General features: G+C 44.9%; 1 pseudogene; it reads left to right on the top strand.

Moving 5' to 3' along the window:
* Positions 1–3856: 3856 nt before the first annotated feature.
* On the top strand, positions 3857–6707 carry LOC119339509 (annotated as a pseudogene).
* Positions 6708–7347: the final 640 nt, after the last annotated feature.

Below are 7347 nucleotides of genomic sequence, written 5' to 3'. Positions count from 1 at the left end.
TTATGGTATAGATTGGAAAAGTAAAGATGCAAATAAAAGTAAATTGAAAGCTTATATGATAAAAGATAGACCCGGGGGCCATAGATTTCACTAGTGGCTTCTCTCAAGATAGCATAAGTATTACGATGGGTGAACAAATTACTGTCGAGCAATTGATAGAAAAGCGAATAATTATGAGATTATCTAGGCATGATCATGTATATAGGCATCACGTTCGTGACAAGTAGACCGACTCCTGCCTGCATATACTACTATTACTCCACACATCGACCGCTATCCAGCATGCATCTAGAGTATTAAGTTCATAAGAACAGAGTAACGCATTAAGAAAGATGACATGATGTAGAGGGATAAAGTCATGAAATATGATAAAAACCCCATCTTTTTATCCTAGATGGCAACAAATACGTGCCTTGTTGCCCTGCTGTCACTGGGAAAGGACACCACAAGATTGAACCCAAAGCTAAGCACTTCTCCCATTGCAAGAAAGATCAATCTAGTAGGCCAAACAAAACTGATAATTCGAAGAGACTTGCAAAGATAATTTAATCACACATAAAAGAATTCAGAGGAGATTCAAATATTTCTCATAGATAAACTTGATCATAAACCCACAATTCATCGGATCTCGACAAACACATCACAAAAAGAGTTACATCAAATAGATCTCCAAGAAGATTGAGGAGAACTTGGTATTGAGATTCAAAGAGAGAGAAGAAGCCATCTAGCTAATAACTATGGACCCGAAGGTCTGTGATAAACTACTCACAACTCATCGGAGAGTCTATGGTGTTGATGTAGAAGCCCTCCATGGTCGATTCCCCCTCCGGCGGAGCGCCGGCGAAGGCTCCAAGATGGGATCTCGTGGATGTAAAAGGTTACGGTGGTGGAAATAGTTTTTCGTGGTTGCCTCTGATGTTCTCGGGGTACGTTGGTATATATAGGAAGAAGAAGTAAGTCGGTGGACGCCCGAGGAGCCCACGAGACAGGGGGGCACGCCTAGTAGGGGGGGCGCGCCCTCCACCCTCGTGGCCACCTCGATTGCTTCTTGACTTGCACTCCAAGTCCTCTGGATCACGTTTGTTCCAAAAATCACGCTCCCGAAGGTTTCATTCCGTTTGGACTCCGTTTGATATTCCTTTTCTTCGAAACACTGAAATAGGCAAAAAAACAGCAATACAGGCTGGGCCTCCGGTTAGTAGGTTAGTCCCAAAAATGATATAAAAGTGTAAAGTAAAGCCAATAAACATCCAAAACAGGTAATATAATAGCATGGAACAACCAAAAATTATAGATACGTTGGAGACATATCAGACAGCCATACAGACTTACCCGTCGGTGTCCTTGTCCCACGCTGAGCGGCGCTCTCGGGTGCTCATGACGGCTGCGGGAGAGCGGGCTAGAGGAGAGGAAAGACACGGGAGAGAGAAAGAGAGGGCCAGGGGTCTGGCGTCCATAGCGATGTCCAAGCGGCGGTAAGCAGGCAGGAGGTGGCCTGCATGTGCGTGCGCGGCGACCACACACCTCGCGTCCTTCTGGCGCAAGGTGGGAGACGGTGTCCGCATTGGTGGGCTGGGCCGCCTGGCTACTAGGCCGAGGTAAGCTACAGGTAAGTTCTGTCCTTTTCTATATTGTGTTTCTGTTTTTTTTCTTTTGCCACTATTTCAATTTCAAAACAATGACAAAAGCCCTTTGAATATTTTTTTATGTTGCTAAATGGAATTTTCCAAATGGACATAAAATATTTCAAAGTTATTTGAAAATATATCCTCTATATTATGAATACAAATCCAAATTGAAATACAATGATGATTTAAATTTAGTGCCCAATATATTCCTTAAAAATGTTCACTATTTTTGGTTTGGATCCAAACCCTTGCCAAAATTGTGAAACATTAATGAAGGGTGTTTTGGGTTAATTGAATGAAATTTTTAGGGTTCTTGCCCTTTATTTAACTTTGAGGCTTAGAGAATTCCCTCAATTCAAATTTCAGAAGATTAATATGATGCATGAATGCCTCTGATGCAACTAATTACAAACATTATTCTAGGGCAGTGACATTCAAGCCCAAGTATCCTTCAAGTATCACTCCAAAGGAAGTCGTTGTTGATCAACTCAATGCTAGCCCAAGTATCCTTCAAGTATCACTCCAAAGGAAGTCGTTGTTGATCAACTCAATGCTACTACTCAGCTCCTCCTCCAGGGCCCCTAAGATCATCTTCTGCTCAAAGTGCTATTAGTCCAACGAGTAGCATAACACCATATTCTGCTCCAAGGGAAGATGGACCTAGTTCATCAAGAGGTGTTTGTGCTGGACGACCTATAGAGAAGAGGATCAAGAAGAAGACATCAAGGATGGTGTAGCATTTGACAGCTAGTAGAAACAATTGGTTTGTTTTTAGTTGAACTATTAAGTCATCTCAGTGGAACTTTGAGTGTTAATTAAATTGTGAAGTCATGTCTGTTGAGCTGTGAGTGTTAAACCTATTGAACTTTTAGTGTTGAACTATTAAATCATGTGTACTAATGATGGATGGATGAACGGACTAATTGATGAATAATACATTTGCCATCATTGATGACTAATACATTTGGCATGATGATCTTCGTGTTGATGGATGATGCGTTTGGCATGATGATCTTGCTTGCTGATGAATGATGAATGATTAATTATGCATTTGGCATATGGTTAGGGTAAATCCAAAACCCGTTAGCATTATTCGTCCTTGAAGATGACAAATATTGTTAGTGTAAAGCCTAAACCTTTTGGCATTGGTCGTCGTCGATGATGACAAATATGGTTAGGGTAAATCCAAAACCTGTCGTCATCGACGAAGACAAATATGGTTAGGGTAAAGCCTAACCCCTTTGGCACTTGTCGTCTTTGACAATGACAAATATGGTTAGGATAAATCCTAAACCCTTTGGAAATGAGGTGAAGAATGAACTAATGTACAAAGTGCCAAAAGGTGATAAGGTGTTTTTATCGAATAAATTGCAAATTTCCTTATCAAAAATTCAGTCTTGCATGTAGAGGGATTTACAACTAGATGTTCTAGCAAGGCAACACCTGGTGAGAAAATGTGGATTTTCAAACTAATTAAGTGATGCATGTAACTTATCCAAATTAGGTGGTATTAATCCAAGTGGATCTTGCATAGAGAATAAAATAGAGAAGCCGGTCACATGAGGGAATGGGTGTGCTTGTCAATGTGGTCGCCAGGTGGCCGTCTAACACCATCTAGCCTCGCGGGTGGTGTGCTCTGGGCAATGCGATGGGGACAATAATGTGTGTGGGGGGGAGGGGGGTGGGGGAGGGTGAGCTGCTTGGGGAGGACGGATCGGGCCGCCTCCATGCCAAGCCCTGGACTGTCGCATTCAACCCTGATCCAGTTCCTCACACCCGAATGATATGGTACTTCTGCCAACCCTTATGGTGGAAAGAGCCATCTACTGGTGCGCTTCGAGCCAGTGCCGCTTGTGGCCCATGGACCGCCGCATTCAACCCCGATCTATGGAGGGAAGTGGCTTCCTACACAGGGAGGAGATACATGTCGCCTGATCACCCTTCTGTCATGCCATTGTTGCCAATTACATGAAGTGGAGGTAGTTTTGTCAGTTTCATCGGCGGAGCAGGTACAAATTAAGAAGAAGAAAACGGTATGGTTCTCCCAGGTTTCCACCAAAAGCGAACATATTTGGTAGGTTGCTCGGGAACGTTTGCGCCAATGCGCTATGTTCGCGCCAATGTGCGAACGTTTGCGCGGGAGTCGAGTGGTTTCTCTGTTGGTTTGAATGAAGAGGGTTAGCCTTCATTTTACCTAAGGCCTCCGATGACAATGTTTTGCTCCTGAAATGTTACATTGCAATTCGAGATTATTTGGAAATGCTTGGCTGAAAAGAAAACGTGTATATGATAAAGATGGTCGGCTGAAAAGCTGGGTGGGGACCCAAACACCGGGGTTTCAGTTCCAAAAGGGGGGAAAACCGTGGGCTTTGGTTTTGCTTGGCGTCAAGATCCGGGCGTCGTCCCCTCCGTTCATCCGCGCAGATTGGTGGTGCTGCTCCGATGGAGCTGAGTCCCGGGCGTCGCCTGCGTTTCGCGCAGCCGCAGCTCTGTTGCCCAAGCGGCGGCGGCGGCGAACCGGATCGCATCAGCTCCCTCCCGCAGGAGCTCCTCCTCCTCATTCTCGCCCTCATGGGATGCGCTGCCACGGCCGCGCGCACCAGCGTCCTCTCCCGCCGGTGGCGCGATCTCTGGACGCATCTCCGCCAGATCGTCTTCCACAACCTCGCGCCGTCGATTGCAGCGGCGGTCGGCCGTGTCCGTGGCCCCCCGGCCGCGGTCTCCCTCCTGGAAGTCCGCGTCCCCAACGCCAGCAGGCATCCCTGGCCCGTCGGCGCCACGGCCAGCAGGCTGCTCCGCGCTGCCGTGCGGCTGCAGCCGGAGGAGATCGTCCTCATCTTCCCGTGGAGCGTCGAATCTGAAGGCGGACCGAACCTCGTGCGGCTGCCGTGCTTCCAGCAGACCAAATCTCTCATGATGGAAAGGCTTCTCTTCTACTGCCCCGACGGCGAGTTCACCGCGCTCCGGACGCTCTCCATCTCCTACGGCCTGGGCGGCCTCCACAGCTTGCTCCCCCGATGCCCGCACCTCCGCGTGCTCAGCCTGAAGTTTGTCAACGATGGCTACGGACTTGTCCAGAATGGGTTGATCTCACTCCACTTGCCATCGCTGCAGGAACTTTTCCTTGAAACCCGCATACTACACACAGATGCAGTCGACATGGTCGCCCCTCTGCTGAAGCGACTGACGGTGTCTGTAGGCGCTTACAAGGTGGTCAGCAGCATCTCCGTCTCGGCGCCAGTGCTGGAGAAGGTTTCGTGGGAGTGGTGGTATTTCGAGGCCGGAAGCATTGTTCAGTTTGGTCCTTGGAGACTCCAGAGGTTGTGGATACACAGAGGAGAGAGACAAGGACAGCTTCTGTCGCTCCACATTCATGCATCACATGTATGTATCCACACTCCACTCATGCTCAATTTACTCAATTTATTTATCGGAACTAGCAACCGTGCAGACTCAAAAACACAAGTATAGATGTTTACATGAAAAATTTTACCTAGTGACGGCCTGATGTTTTGCATTTCTGTGATAATTTCTAGCAAATCTCTCTTTTTTCTGTTGTATTATTGTCTTTTACTAGTTCATAATAGATAGATGGATAGTTGACTACACTGAATTGTAAAAATGATATATACCCTGTCAATGTTTTTTTCAGAGCTGGTTTATTTCCAATCAAGACAACTTAGCGCAGGAGGTAGAGAAGCACATGGTTGTTGATTTCGCTCTTTTGGAGCTACGTCTCCTAAAAGCCGGACATGTTTTTGGAGCACTGGTGTTTCATCTCCTTGGGATTAATCGTATTTCTAGAGGAGTACAGAGGCTTAAGATCGTCCTAGAGAGATCGCTGGTAATTATTCTTGTTCCCCTGCCTGTTTCATATCATTTCTTAATTATACACTGTGTAATTAAGTAGTAGTTTAAATTTTATTTTTGGTTTTAGCTGAAAGGAGAATGCCCGCCACACTGTCCATGTGAACCCACAAACTGGAGATCTCAAATTATCTCCTTGACTGCTCTCGAAGAAGTGGAAATCACTGGCTTCGAAGGACAGGAACACGAGTTTGATTTACTGGAATTAATACTCAAATGTGCGCCAGTGCTTAAAAAAATGATATTGCATCTGTCACAGAAGGCCACATCTAATAATAGTGGAAGCGCAAAAATATATAACATCTGCAGGGCCTATTCTTCGGTGGAATTCTATGTTTATGAGAGCTCTGGTGAGTATTTATCCAGCATCCATGATTAGCATGCTCTTATATAAATGAAATAAAAATAGAAATGTTAAATCTTGTAAGTTTTCTCAAAACCTAAGTTTTCATTGCTTTTCATGTTTAGGGTGGTTGAAATGTGGTACTGACATCACAATTAGAGTTTAGTTGTGCTTGTATCCCAGTTATTGGCTAATTTAACATGCTATATTTATCCGATTTTGTGTGCCCACACCTTCATTTTTACAGAAATATAAGCTGGATATATACTAGAGTTGGTGATAAGAAAAAATAAATATTTTTTGTGTGGGCTTCCGTCCTTACCTTATTTTCCTTTTGCATTCTTCTGTTGACCCTTCTGTTTTGCGTCTGTATTCAAATTTGTAGGCTATATATAGCTGAAGTGGTATCTGCTGATTTTTATTGGCCATCCAATTTTGCAAGTTATTTAGTTCCAGTGAGATTCCGTTTTGCATGTACTGTGGTATTTGTTCCTGTTGTCAGCATATATTGTATTTTTATTTGCCAGTGACAACAATCATTAAAAATATAGCAACTATACAATTGCATGGTGCGATACTTACTGGAGCTAGGTTTCAATCTGTCTCCTTTGCAGGGTTAGTGCATGGCAGCCATATTTATCTGTTGGCATGATTCCCGTCCTTACATTTGTGAATTCTAGTGCTCATCGACAAACATCATCCTTTTCTCATTCGGAACAATGAATTACCTAGTCTGAAGACTTTGTTTGCTTGCTTGGACTGAACTGATCAAGTGCATGTTGTATTGCCAGTGTATTGTAGCTCTTATAGGGAGCTCAGTTAAATCTTGATTGGTTTCTATGCACTCAACCTGTGATTATTATGTTAAACCTGCGGTTTCAAGTGCCCTTTGTTCTATTTCATTTTGCCAAAATAGCAACTACGCCTCGTTTGGGGCTGGCGCCACTAATTATCTACACCTGTAAGGCTTTTCGTACTAGCGTAACCCCTGGTGTTGTCATATCTTCCACCATCCACATATCCATCTACCACCATGTGTGATCTCATCACCGCCACTTGTCGCTACGGTCGACCTTGCGCTCATCGCCACCTCTGTTACCCCCTTCCATTGAAGCCTCCCGATGACACACCAGACATCGCGCCCTAAGCTGAGAGAATGAGCACAAGCTTCCTAGGTTCTTCCCACTAAGAAAATCAGGCACCTTATGTGTACACAACTCATGTCTTAAAAAATACAAAAGGAACAAAAGGGGGAATGTTGGCCAAACCTCGCATTTGCTAAAGAGTAATGTTGGTCCACTAGTATATTGCATCCCACCTGCTACTGGAAGAATAGCTAGAACCCGCGTCCGGAATTCTAGTGTTTTGCACTCCATCGAAGTTGTGATCTGGCAGTCGATGGAGGTTAGCTTAGGGCTTCACCGGAGTTCCACCCAAGATCCAGATAGCGCAGGCAACGAAGTGGACAACCTTAGTACCCCCCCCCCCCAAAAAAAGACCTACTACTCC

Source organism: Triticum dicoccoides, chromosome 7B (assembly GCF_002162155.2).
Source record: "Triticum dicoccoides isolate Atlit2015 ecotype Zavitan chromosome 7B, WEW_v2.0, whole genome shotgun sequence".
Taxonomy (NCBI): Eukaryota; Viridiplantae; Streptophyta; class Magnoliopsida; order Poales; family Poaceae; genus Triticum; species Triticum dicoccoides.
Note: the sequence above shows the minus strand (reverse complement) of the source record. Positions and strands in the feature narration are given on the sequence as shown.